The following is an 11,966-nucleotide window of genomic DNA, read 5'->3' as shown; positions in this document are numbered from 1 at the left end:
TCAATTCACAGATCAGAGTGTGTGGGATGGAAACCCATTCTCTTTGACAAGAACTTTAATAAGTTAGTCATTTATTTCCTTGTTGTACTTTCACCGGTCTTTCTGTCCTGAGATAAAAGTGAACAAAGAAGTTTTTTATGTCTTTTAAAAACTACCAGTTATTTCTTGCTCATGCTACTGTTCCACCAATAGTGATAAATGTGTGGGAAGAGAAAAGGGTGGAAAAGGCACTGAGATGGGCTTAAATGACAGCTCACCATTTTATTTGCGAAGGAAAGAAACACAAAAATCTTTGAAGCATTTCTCAGATTAAATTTACGTATCCTGAATTGGGTCAGGATGACCCACCAGGGCAATGCAGGTAGAAAAGGTCAGGCCCGTGAATGCCTGACAACATTCACACCTCCATAGTAAACTTTGGTCTGAAAAACTTTATCATTCCCCCAGAGATCCTTGGAATTTCACCACAACTGAATTTGTTTTAAGCAAAATAGGCAAGGAATCCATCACTATCCAACATGATGAGTGTAAATAGATAGTGTTTTAAGTACAAAAGAGGAAATTAGAACGTGCTTGCAGTACTGGTGAGAACAGCACACATGACTCATCATCACCTACCTCAGTGGTACTCCCAAGACACATTTTAGGTGTTCAGGCAAAGCACTCTGATACAACTCTGATGGTTCCTGCATCCATTCTTGTAAAACTATGCAACAGAACTTACTAACCCCCAAAGAAGTAGGCTACAGCTCCATCCTGGCACTGGACCTTATTCTCATTCATTTTTTCAATAGATCTCTGAAAAAATTTCTTTTTTATAGGAAAGGAAACATTTCAAGAAGGCTGAGAGGAACACAGATATAATTATTCGGTAAGGAATCAAAAACTGCAATAGTAATGCATAAAAAGCAACAAATCTTACAGTAGTATAATGCATTATTTTTATTAATGTATGATGCATAACTCTCCAAACGTCGCAAGAGTGAGTCAAATTAAACCAGCTGAGAATCTAGCTATAATCTTTATGGGGTTTTAAAATGTACGTGAAAGTCTAACTGAGACTAAGTCTAACAAGACAAAACTTCAGTGGAAGTATATGCCTGCAAGAAACACTGCACATTCTCTGCAGACAGCTTCCAAACCGCAATATCTTAGCAGCTTTCATTTTCCAAAACAAAAACCTATAAACTAATAATACAGCACTCCTTTGCCAAAATATTCTTAACCATTACGATTAGATAAGCACAAACACATCCAAATTGCATAAATTGGTGTTGTTTTTTTTCTCTATTTTTTTAGCGTATATGCATTAGAACAAACATTCATTTTTTCTTATCCTCAGGGTGAAAGAATTACTAATACTGCAGTGCACCACAAATGAGATTTATAGCCAAATTGTGATTATTTCATTGCAACTGAACTAGATTTATTTTGGCTATTAGATATTGGGTTGTGTGGGTTTTTTTTTTCCATCCCAAGAAAAACAATGGAGCCAGCCAGCTTCATCTGTAGCAAGTCAATATTTTATTACTTGTGTTTAAAGTGAATGAAAAAAAGATATTGGTTCAATTTGAAACATAATGTGAAGTGAGAGTATGTATGTTAATCATTTTAGTTTTTGCAAAGTATGATCTAAAAACGTGTCCAAAGCATTAGTTCTGCCTATTTGTCCTTTCAGTCGTAAAACAGAACAGAACTCATAAGATGCTATTGCTAGCGATCTGAGTCAAGAGAATATGCACTGTAATGTTTGTCAAGTAACACTGCCTAAGCTGACATATAGAATATAAAAAGGGTCAACTTGATTGTGACATTTATTCCCAGTTCAGTATTTGCTCCTTTGACATAAAGACACCAATGTGTCTGAGAATTTTTGAGTACCAACTTTGAATGGAGACAGGCACTCAGCTTGCCCTCATCTGGTGAACATTATATTAATCACCTCCTTGTGATCCTGATCAAAACTTCAAGTTAATTCTTTGTAATTGTTATTTATGGCTAACAAGTTTCCTTTTTTATAGGAAAATGTGAGTCAAATAGTCCCATTAGTTTACATATGACATCTTAACAAATCTCACTCATAAAAATAATAAAATATGTAATGCATCCACTTCTGAAATGACTGTTGTGTGATACAGCAGTGAGAAGACTCATCTCACTCTCCCATCTTCCATCACCAGGCTTGTTCTCCCACCAAAACATTTTTCACCTGAAAGTAACAGTTTCAGTGTGTCTCTGAGTCCCCAGCAAACTTTGAGACAATGATGTAAAAGAATAGTCTCTCATGCAGGGGAAACTTAAAGATTTCCCTGTGTGGGACTTGTCAAATAAAAAAAGAAAATTGAAAGCAGTCATATGAGAGAGTGCTCAAACTGAAACTGATATATTTTTCTCATTTCCACCTCTTACTGAGGTTTTGTTGAGGCAGTGCTTGGTGAATGGAAAGGATACTGAGAACATTTTCTGATAGCTGGGTCCGCTATATTTTGAATACGGTGGTGAAGCTGGCATATGCACTCACTAACAACTCAAACTTAGAGAAGGTATCTTCTCAGCTGTCTCTGGTCTGCTCATATTCATGATCTATCAAGACAGCATGATGACAGCATGTGAAACAAGGAGTCCTTCCCTGGCACAGGTTACTGCTTTGTACCATCACATCTGGCATTTTTGAAATATGTCTGCAGAGCCCAGGAGTTGGTGCTACATATGATTCACATGCTTCTCATTTTTCTCCTGACACTGGATGATTCTGATCAAAACTTAACAAACTGTTGTCATGTTTCTGTAACAAAACATCTTTTAGACATAATAAGTAAGCTGAGAGAGCTTCAGGTGTCCAGATTGCAAAACAAACTGCATCTTTAATTCCCTTAAGTTCTTCAAAAATCCTGGGCTTTGCTCATATGATAATGGTATCATCTCTGTCTGTCACAATGGTCACAACTATGCCTGTTAATCCTGCTAAATTATAAAATACTAGGGAGCTTGATCAAATTTGTGTCTGTTTACCAGAAGGTTTGTTCTAGTGTTGTATCTTTGACATTGAATCCAACTACTAGCAGGAGGCATTAGTTTCCCGTGCAAATGATCTGGTTTTGTAAGCCAAACTGTTGGTTTTTAAGAACAAGATGAACATGGTTTCAATAAATTTTGTGTTCTTTTAAATTGCCTGATCTCCGACTTGGTATTAAAAGTCCTAGAAACAGCTACTCATATAAAGCTTTTTCTTCAATTTTAAAGCATGTGAAAATTCCAAGTCTATTAATTCACTTGTTTCTTTAATTGTTCAGATTTCTTAGAAGTAAAAGAAAGTCTTGATAGTCTCACAAAAATAGTGAACATTGGGTACCTATGTTAATGTGCTCTAAATTTAACATGTTATGAATTTCTAGCACAGTCGAGTAATTGTAATTGTTATTATTTGCCAGCTGGACAAGCTGAGACCTGGCATTCCATTACCTTACAATGGAACCAGCAAAGCACATGCTTGCAGCACAGCCAAACATTGTGTTTCAGAGTGCTATAATTGACATTTTGGCAATCCAGTTCTCTTCGTCCAGGCAAATCAATAAGTTCCTTGGGAAATCACCTGGCAAAATGTCCAAAACTAGTTCCTTATTGCATTTGGAATGGAGTTATAAATGCTATGCATCAAAAATTGTAATAGGAACAGTTCTGGTGGGCTTTGGGTATGACTGACAACCTCCTTTCACACTGTCTACACACTGTCCGTGTGTCAAGATGTGAAAAAGTTACTCTTCTATGGATTTGGCAGAGTTTCATATCTTCAGTAGATTAGGCAGATTTTCTTATCCTGGAACTGCTGATGTAAGAGAAATGATGTGAACAGAAAGGATGGAGAATTTCTGACATAAAATGATCGGGAAGTTAAGAAAATATCTATTGTTTGTACATGCTTCCTTATGATGGCACACCAAAGACCAAAGGATAAACATTGGCTGAGGTAAGAATAGTGTTGCCTTTTCTATTTGGGAGGATCGTGATCTGCAGAACTGGAAAAATTCCAAATTTCTGAAGCACAAATTAATGATATACCACAGACAACTATGACTCCCCAGACACTCCTTCCATCTTCTCTTACTGGTAGTGGACGATACACTATATACGTGTAACAAAAACAGACATAATAATCTTGAAAGCAGTGCATACAAATATAAACAATATATTCCCCTATTGCTAAATTTATTCTCAAGCTCCATGTTAAAAAATAATGTTCAAAGATAATGAAACATTTGTTTCAGAAGAATTGAAATTACAGGTAATTCTGCTCAAGCATCAGGGTGTGCCACATTTCTATATAGATCAGAAGAAATTTAGAGAGAGATAACAGTCATTGCTTATTTCTTCACTTATGTATTTTTGGAGATTTGGGTTTGAGATTGAGATACAGAAAAGCTGGTAAATTCTATTCATCTTCATATCAAGTACAGTTTCAAATTTCTGACTCAAGAATGTCTATGTCTGACTTCTCTGATGTGTCAGGACTACATTTCTGCTGTACCATACAAAATTAATAGGATTTCAGAGAGCCCACACACTGTCATGGAGTGCAGCTGAGGTGAGGAGATAAACAGATATGCAGCAGACAAGGAGTTTGCTGCACAGATCAGTGTCGACAACACTGACTCCTAACTATTTTGATCCTTTGTTGTGAAAGAGGTAGACTTTAGGCAAGAATTTAAGGTACTGTTTTGCAAATGATTCGTGTGTGATTTACTCAGAATGACTAAGTCCCACTGTCCCACTTGGATCAATAGAATGAATCATATGCTTTAGAGTGTGTATTCTGAGGAATTTTATGATTATTTTGAAAACATTGCTGGTTTTACTTGTCGAAGGGCTAATAAAAAGTGTACTCCGGGTACGGATAATATGGGTGCTCTTGAGAGTTTTTGTTTGGAGATTTTTTCTCAACAACATTGATATTGAAGAAAATACATTGGTTACTCTGAAAGAAATGCAATGTGATTTCCATGGAAATTGTAACAGATACAAAGAGCACAGTAATGCTATTTGAGAGAGCAAATTATCAGCTACTAAACTCTATTTTTCAACATAATCACCACAATTAGCTTTGCACTTTTACCAGTAATGAATGAAACCTGCATGCCATGCTCATGCATGGCTGTCTGGAGTGTGGATTGACTTTCATGTTTCTTTCATGTCTTTATCTCCACTGCTGAAATGCACACCCACCGCCCCACTGTGCTCACATTCACTGTTTGGTCTCCATAAATATTCAGCAAGCAGTGATGAATGTCAATGGGTACCATTTTTTTCATGTGAAGGAATTAATTTCCACACCTTTGTTTCATACGCACTTCCATGTCAGATGTCATTGTGTCAGACTGCTATCTGCTGCTGTCTGTTGCACGGCAACAAAATGTAACAGAATATTGGCAGAAAGGTTTAGATCTCCTGCCATACCACTAACATCCACCTCTGATGTTGTGGGCAGCATAATAAAATAAGAAGTATTATTTTCAGAGCACTCAGATAATGCAATCACAGAATACCTGTGGGTATTTATTGATGCCCGGCTGAACATGAGCCAGCAGTGTGTCCAAGTGGCCAAGAAAGCCAAAGGCATCCTGGCTTGCATCAGAAGCAGTGTTGCCAGTAGGAACAGGGAAGTGATTGTCCCCCTGTGCTCAGCTCTGATGAGGTCACACCTCGAGTCCAGTTTTGCACCCTCACTGCAAGAAAGACAGTTAGGCCCTGGAATGTGTTCAAAGAAGGGCAACAAAGCTGGTGAGGGGTCTGGAGCACAGGCCGTATGCGGAGTGGCTGAAGGAGCTGGGATTGTTCAGTTTGGAGAAGAGGAAGCTCAAGGGAGACCTCATTGCTCACTATAACTACCTGAATGGAGGCTGTAGTGAGCTGGGGGTAGGCCTCTTCTCTTGTGTAACTGGTGATAGGATGAGAGGGAATGGCTTCAAGTTGTGCCAGGGGTGATTCAGGCTGGACGTTAGGAAATACTGCTTTTCTGAAAGAGTGGTCAGGCAATGGAACAGGCTGCCCAGGGGGTGGTGGAGTCACCAACCCTAGAGCTGTTCAAGGAACGTTTGGACGTTGTGTTGAAGGACATGGTTTCATGAGATCTATGGGTGATAAGCGGATGGTTGGTCTGGATGATCTCGTAGGTCTTTTCCAACCTTGGTGTGATTCTGTGAATGTTTTAGGTTGGATGAGATCTTCAAAGATCATCTATTCCAGCACTCCTTATGAACCATAAATATAACAATAAAACTTTGAGCAGGCTGAAATGAAACAAGATTTCTAACAAATGCTGTGTTTTGGAACAGGTTTTTATGCCATGTGAGAAGAACCATGTGCCAGTTTTACATATTCCTATGAATTTTCTAGGAGTAGGCACTGACTGAAAATTGGTAAAGAAGAATTTTTTCCTTACTTTCAGGGAGATTAAATAATGCCCAGTGGAAAATTCTAGGCACCATAGCATTTTCTGAAAAGATTCTCTAAAATTATTTTCCACTTGGTAGATGTATTATAAAGGCTCTTTGACCAGATAACTATTGCTGAAGAGAAGCAAATGGAGGACATACAGAGAAATGAACCCATTTAAAGAAGTGCATTGCAGATGGACATTCCTGTGCAGAGGGAGCATAAGCCATCGATACCAGATAGGCATAAGCCATCCACGCCACATAAGCCTGAGGTGATTAGAGCATGCCTCAAGCAAAATTCAAGAAGGGTGTCCCTGGTTCATGTTTGGAAAGTGTTTTTCTATATTATCTCTTCCCATGTGACCAACTCATCCCAACCAACCCACTCTCCATCCCCACAAATCGCTCTTCTTTAAACACCTCCAGCCGTATACCTGCTCAAACCTTACTGCTGTTTATACCCCTGTGGCATAGTCTTAAACATCTGTGTCCACCACAGTCTCCAAGAACTTCTGGTGATGCCTCAATTCAAGCTTGCACTGTGGGCAAGCAGTGGCAGAGGAACTTGCTAAGAGATTGGCTGGATGGGACAGACTAATCCTGGGGTACTCAAACACATGGCCCCTATGCAGCCATTTAAACTACTTCAGCTTTAGGCCAGCTTTGTGTCAGCCTTACACTTTTCTTATAGAACAGATGCTTGTTTTATGTTGTCTCTTCCATATTCTCTCAACATTGAGCATTTTGAAATTAACTCCATCTACAACAAATGAAATCTGACAGGATTCAGTGCATGGGAGGCAGATGTAAATGAACAGCAGTACTTTGACCAGCTGGATCTGGCCGAACATCAGCAGCAATGTTTCTGTCAAACTCTGCCATTAAAAGTCTTCACATCTTGTGATTTTGTGTGTGTGCTGCAGAAGCCTCTTCGAAAATAGCAGTGCTCCTAAACAGGAATGAGAGAGCTCTAATGGAGCAGCTGTGGCAACTCAGTGCAGCTTCATTTAGCCTTTCCCCCTCTTGCAGCAAATGCTAAATCTATCCTGCTGAGGAGTTCAAGCCATGAAGATATTCCACACAGAAGAGGATTATAAAACCCATGATGAGCCTGGAATGAAATTAAAAATAGCCTGTGCAATGAATGTGCTTTTCTTAGTCTGCTTTAAGAAGTTTCATAAAGCTTTTTGCTTCTTAAAGCAGCACTTGTAATCTCTTGTGGATAGATCCAAAGTTGTCCACTGTGTAACAAATATAGATAGTTGTTTAAAACAAAAGCTGTTGCCTTGCTGGGGTCTTTTTTTTTATGGTGCTGGGGTGAAGGAAGTGTGTGTGTGCATGTGAATATGTGCGTAGAAAGAGGGGACTCAGCCAGTCGATCAGGTTTCATTGGGTTTCTAACTGCCAGCTTTAGACTAGTGGTTTTGGAATATTACTTGGGATCATTTCAAGTATTTTGAGCTTTGAAAAGCAAGTTGTAGTTTCTAATTAAAAGGGAAGATAAAAAGGCCCCTCTGTCAGTTAATAAATAATGGACATTGACACTTCAGTTCAAAAAACAGGAAACTCTGGAGCTTTCCTTTCTCCCATATCAGCTAAAGGCTCCTGGCAAGATGCAGTGTCCCCAGCAGAGGACCACCTGCAGCTTGGGAACAGCCAAGTTCCTAGAGCTGAGATAGAGGAATTTTATATATGACCATGATGTCCACTTCCACTCCAGGCCATCTTGAGACCAGATGCATCTCGACTTTCAAGATACAGAAGTAGAGGGTGCCAGATTTATAGTATAAAATACCTTCTTTTAGCATTACTCAGTCTATGGGATCCCTGACTGCTTATTTTATTTACCATAATATTGGAAAAGGGTATGGATCCTGCCAAGTTTAATAGTTTCATTTAAAACACTGACAAATAAGCTTAGATGGTAAATTCACAAGGAGCTCTCTCATGCATACAGAGTACTATATGCTCTTCTGCCGAAGTGTATGTAATGTATATCTTCACGGACAGGGAGAAGATAAGCTTAACATTTCTTTCATTTCTTCCCTCATTCATGTCGCCTATTTCATCATGTTGTGAGTCATGCAATACGTGTTATTCATCCACTGATGCCAGCAAGAAGGATAAATTTTCAAATATATCTAAGCACAGACTTGCTTTGTGGCAATAGAGGTGATACAGGTATGGTTTTAATACAGTGTTATTCTCAAAACTGAGGCATCTATCTAGATCCAAAAACATTAGGCTGCTGAGGGCTGTTACGCCAAGTGAGACGAATTGTCTCAAAGATGTTTTTCTCTCTCTCTTAGTGACTGTGGAAGATGCCTAGAGTACCAGCTTGTACTCAGTGCCCATTACTTACATTCCTAAAGTTATAGATGGATCCAGACCAACTCACTATGTCACCCTGGAGAATTCCTACTCTTGCCTAGTAACATCAAAACTATTTTGCGTATTTATTTCAGAAAGTTTGGAAAGCAGTAAGGCCTTCATATCTTCTCCTGATACATGGAGTTCGAGATATGTCTTGCTTGACATTGTTGGAACTATAGATGAAATTCAGCCTCAGTTTAATCAAGGGAATATTTTTGCTAGTATTATATACTATCATAGAACTCACTGTTTGTTTAGAAATTTTGTATGTGGAGATCTGCCTTGGGAGCAGGTGAAAATTAAAAATAGCACTAAAATTAAGCATGAATAGTAAGAGCATCACATTCATTGTTTTTTCTTTAACAGAGGGAGGACAATTATACCTAGGCATAACTAATCTGAGCTTTGTACCTGAACATGAAAAAGGTAGGTTAGTAAAATTTTCTCTGGTCTTTTAATCACATCTCCTCTCTATTGTATTTCTTTGATAATGATCCAAAATAATTTCAAAAATCGCTTTATAGTAGTTTTGCATGGCATCAACTTTTTCTGTGACCAGCTCAAAAAACTACTGTAAGATGTATGTATGGAAGCAATAAAGATCTACTGTTTTTTATGGAAGTGCAACGCCATTCAAATAAAATCCCCCGTCTATGGAAACTTTCATTAAAAACATAACTCCAAAAGACTCGGTACTTATAATTCAACAAAAAGAACCCTTGTTTTCCAGTACAAGTGTGAGTTCTGTCATGTCAGGGTTATCACAGGAAAAAAGGAGCTATTCAAACACACATCAGAGAGAATGCTGAATCTGAAGATAATGAAGGACAGATGTTATCTCATGGAAGATGTTGAGCTGAAGATTTTTTGCAATGAAGGCTCATGAATAAGTGCTTTAAGCATCATATGCCATTGCAAAATTACTATATGTGTTTTCTCTACATTCAGTAATAAGCCTGTAATTTATCTGGAAAACAGAGTACAGGCTGTCCTTTGGCTGCTAATGAGTAATAAACTATCCCCTCTCTTTTTTCACTTTCTGAACATCTTTTAGCTCCCTGCACCCCATTCTCCATCAGTCCCAGGATGCATCTGAGGAGCTGGAATAGGGATCATAGAATCATGAAATGGCTTAGGATGGAAGGGAAGATGAGACCTTGTCTAGTTAGTAGGGAAAAGAGGGCCCACCCCATGCATGAAGAGTGGCTTGGCATGGAGCAAGCTCACCTACATGGAGAAACTTACTGTTATTGAAAGATTTTGGTCCTGGCTCTAAAGGGCCATTAATGTCACCGGAAGAGGTCCCAGTAATTCTCAGGAGAGCTGAAAAGTAATTTTAGAGGAGCCCCAAATACTCATACACACCAAGTGCCTGTTCATTGTGGTTAGATTGTTCTTTAATATCTTCTGCACATGAAAAGTTAAGCTCAATTTGTTAGAATTACGTCAGTGAATTTACAAAAACACGATTGCTGAACAAGTAGCTAAAAGAAATCCTAGAACTGTCTGTAAAGAATAAAATGCCATTTGAGAAATAAACTTATTATTAAGGTGATGAAGTAATAATAATTCAGCAAAAAGGCCAACAGCAGAAATGATAAAGTTCTATCATGGCTAAGGACTTGGCTATAAAGTATGAAGAAATAGAAAAAGCTTTCAACTTGGGAATATCTATTTTTGTTGAGCTGAAAAAGACCACTGCAGTGTAAAAAAAAGATATCCCAATGTAATTTAGATCAGAATGAAACATGTACTCCTGGAACTGTCACACTGAGGATCAAAGCTGGCTTGTATTCTCTTTAGATGACTAAATTGTTTATTTTTCTGGTGTTTTCAATTATGCTATTGAAGCAAAAAATTTAGCTGCATTGAGTAATACAATGTCCATGGTGCTTTATTTGAAGAATTAGTCTGACTCTCATAGACCACTATCTTTGGTGCTTTTCAGTGCCCAGACCTGCTAAGAACACAGCTGCTACATATCATATGTTGGTCCTTTTCCTTTTCCTTTTTTTTTTTTTTCTTTTTTAATTCTTTTTTCTTTTGTTTCTTTTTCTTTTTCTTTTTCTTTTTCTTTTTCTTTTTCTTTTTCTTTTTCTTTTTTATACTGGTGAGGAAATCTGTGAAAGAGTCTTTAAAACATTTAGCAGGGTTTTAGATAACTAAGTTACAGAGCATGGTTATCACATAAGCTTACACGATAAACACACTGGATTTGATAGGTAATACCTTGTACTAACTGTAATTGCTTGTTCTTGCAGATTGCAGAGTAATCCAGAAAGAATTCCATAATCATTCTCCATTAACAGAAAACAGAAGAGGTTGCAGAGTGTGCATTCCTTCTCTGATAACAGGCATAACAAAAAAAATTAAGTAGGTGTGCCATGGACCTGTGTATTTCCCATAATACAGGCGGGTTGTTTCAAAGTAAAGACATCAGACATTACTGCGGAGAGCAACCCTGGAGCAGTGCAGCAAGTCCAGACAATCACAGATAATAGCAAAACATATTTACTGCGTTTCAGGTGCACTGGCTGAAAGTTTAATGTTGACATTTTACAGTCTTGTTCAAGGCTATTATAGAATAAGGTTGAAATCTACTTTGTCCTGGAAAAGGTATTTCAATTTTAATAGAATTGGTTGGGTTTTTTCTAACATATTCTTTCATCTGTTAAGTTGTTTAATTTTTGTGTAATACTTTACCAAATACTAATTTTTTGCATAAATAATATCTGAGTTTTTCTGGTTATTTAAGAAAAATTATCAATTTTTCTTATGTTAGTAAAATATGATTTGCTTATGGGGAATGAGGGAATGACTCAGCTTCATTCACTTTTGATTCGCTTATCAACTTTGACATTTGCAAACTGAATTATAAGAAAGAGTCAGTACAACACACAATCTATTCCAAATTTACTAATTATGAAATGTCAGTTTAACGAATCTCTTGGCAATACTCTTTCTGTGATATATTTATATGTCTCAGAGCAAACATACAACAGGAACAAAGAGGCTGTGCAATATATGCAATAAGCTCTTCAGTTACGAAAAAATAAATTAATTGCATGTTTGCAATTTACTTTAACCTAAAATATTTTTGTGCTTTGAAGGATGACTAACAATTGTTTTCCAAGCAAAAACTTCTTCAAAAACTTCTGCATG

General features: G+C 37.7%; 1 long non-coding RNA gene across 1 annotated transcript; it reads left to right on the top strand.

Moving 5' to 3' along the window:
• Positions 1 to 800: 800 nt before the first annotated feature.
• Positions 801 to 11,154, top strand: LOC122159780. Its single transcript, XR_006168621.1, has 3 exons — positions 801 to 871; positions 9,171 to 9,230; positions 11,066 to 11,154. It is a non-coding gene; the product is annotated as an uncharacterized LOC122159780 (long non-coding RNA).
• Positions 11,155 to 11,966: the final 812 nt, after the last annotated feature.

The sequence above is a fragment of the Centrocercus urophasianus genome, unplaced genomic scaffold (assembly GCF_019232065.1).
Source record: "Centrocercus urophasianus isolate 14NV4802_14NV808 unplaced genomic scaffold, USGS_Curo_1.0 seq_16, whole genome shotgun sequence".
Taxonomy (NCBI): Eukaryota; Metazoa; Chordata; class Aves; order Galliformes; family Phasianidae; genus Centrocercus; species Centrocercus urophasianus.
This window is presented reverse-complemented; position numbering and strand designations above follow the sequence as displayed.